The following is a 2,311-nucleotide window of genomic DNA, read 5'->3' on the forward strand; positions in this document are numbered from 1 at the left end:
AAGGGTCATCTCACTGTATGTAAACTAAACCTCAATAAACCTTTTAAAAAATGCCATTTTGCAATGTAGTGATATAGTCAGAGCCCCGGGAGTACAGAGGAAATCAGGGATCTCAGTGGGCAAAATCTGGCCCTGTTTGACATTTTAGCGCCTGATGGGGAGAGTGGAGGAAGGCTCTAACTTCCAAGCAAGCCAGAGAGAGGAGTGTCCTCCTGGGGAAAAGAAGGCAGTCAGGAGCTGGAGGGGAGGGTGTGAAGTGACCCCAGGTCCGTCATCACGGAAAATTCTTATGCAAACTGCTTCCCACTACCCTCCCACCCAATTGGCATACCCCGTCATTCAAAAGGTCTAGAATTCATTGAAGAGTCTGAGGTTTGGAAAGGAGTCCACCCCGTGGATGGCCTCCACCCAGAGCCAGGTCAGGACTGCTGACTCCAGAAGACCATTAATACCACATCAGACACACCGAAATGCACCATGACTTCCAGCAAGCATTAGGTAGCATGATATTGAATCACTGGATATTGGACAATGTTTGGCCTACAAAAATATCAGTACTATATGATTCTGCCTAATATTTATTTTGGTTATAAAAAACCTATTAGATTTTTATACCAATTTAACTTCAAAATCATTTAGTTAATGGTAACTCAATATTACAATTAAAGTAGCTGCTTGGCAATAACAATCTGGGCAGTTGTCATACATACTTGGAAATTCTTCTAAGAAAAGCTAAACCACCAGTTGCCTTAAGATGTAATGGCCTTTTTAGTAATACAATACTTAATAGCTAATTACAGTAACATAATCATAATCATAATGCTTTACAGATATTTAAGCACCGTAACACTCCATAATTTTTTCTGGTCAAGCATTTTTCTAAAGAATATCTGTATTGAGGCATGATTTACATGTGGTGAAATGCACAGACCTAGAGTGTCTGGTTTATTCTTTCTGACAAATGTGCCCCTACCAAGATACATATTTCTTCTAACCGAGAAAGTTTCCTCTTCTTCTTTCTTAGTCAGCCTCTCCCAAGCAACCTATAATCTGATTGTTATAATCATTTCTGGGCTTTTTTTACAACTTAAATAGAATCCCATGTGTGTATTCTTTTGTTTCTGTTTTTTTTTCATGTGGCATGTTTTTGGAGATCACCGTGTTATAGCATGTACAATGGTTCATTTCTCTTTATTGCTGAATAGTATTCCAATGTATTGATGTGCCATAATTCTTTAACCAATTTTCTTATTGATGGGCAATGGGTCATTTCCAGTTTGGAGTTATTATGAATAAAGCTGTATGAACATATATGCATAAGTGTTTTTTTGAACATACGTTATGTTTCCAGTTTTCCTGGATAAATACCAAGCAGTAGAATTGTTCGGTCATAAGGTAGACATATTCTCAGCTTTCGAAGAAACTACTTGTGGGCTTTCCAAAGTGGCTGTTCCACCTCATCTTCCCCACACAATGAGCAAAAGTCCAACTGCTCCACAATTCACCAGCACTTACTGTGGTTAGGCAGGTTCAGTGCAACTACCTCAGTGGTTATGTTGCGGAATCTTATTGTGAAGTAATCTCCATTTCTCTGAGGCCTGAGGAGACTGGGCACCTCCCTCCTCATGTGCTTGTGGAACTTTCCTGTAGTTAGCCTTTGTATAAGTGCCTTTAAAAGCCTCTGTAAAGTTTTGGGGCCCAAGTGCTGATGCCCAGAGATTAAGCAATGCTGCCCTGATTTCCCTGGCCCCACCTACCTGACCCTCCCTTTACCTCCCATCTTGCCTTGCAGACTCCTTTCCCTTGTTCAGAAGTCATAAAACCAGCAGACCCCTGAGCCCTTGGGTTTGAGAAAGAGAGGCCATTGCAGCCTTGATCCAAGCATTTCTTCAGCAAGGAAAGTTCTGCCCTACAGGAATTCAGATGCCTGCTATGAGGGAACAACTTTTGGCCAGCGTGCTATGTACCTATGAACCGTTCATGGTGTACAGCAGGTACTCCATAAATGCCAGTTCCCAAACCACTGCCACTCCCACCTTGGCTGCACTACTGAGGGAGACGTTAGTGAAATGGGATCTCAGATCACAAGCGTCCATCCTCCCAGGAATCGTCCAAGGACAATACAAGATTCTCCTATTCTGAGGACAAACTAAAGCTGAGCCAGATCTCAGCCAGACTTCCTGATTTGTACATCCAGCCCCCAAATTCCACCAGTGTCCCTACTTCTCCCCTATGCAGGTGCTGCCTTTGGCCTGGTCCAGGTTACCTTACAACCTCCAGCAGGTGTGTGCTTCCAGGCAAAGGCTGTAGA

At 42.7% G+C, this 2,311-nt stretch overlaps 1 long non-coding RNA gene across 1 annotated transcript in view; it reads right to left on the reverse strand.

Annotated features, from left to right (window-relative positions):
* Positions 1 to 541: 541 nt before the first annotated feature.
* LOC111733189 overlaps positions 542 to 2,311 on the reverse strand; it is a 5,484-nt gene continuing 3,714 nt past the window's right edge. The window contains exon 2 of the long non-coding RNA XR_002777870.1: positions 542 to 2,274. This is a non-coding gene — a long non-coding RNA (uncharacterized LOC111733189). The remainder of the gene's footprint in view (positions 2,275 to 2,311) is intronic.

The sequence above is a fragment of the Pteropus vampyrus genome, unplaced genomic scaffold, assembly GCF_000151845.1.
Source record: "Pteropus vampyrus isolate Shadow unplaced genomic scaffold, Pvam_2.0 Scaffold536, whole genome shotgun sequence".
Taxonomy (NCBI): Eukaryota; Metazoa; Chordata; class Mammalia; order Chiroptera; family Pteropodidae; genus Pteropus; species Pteropus vampyrus.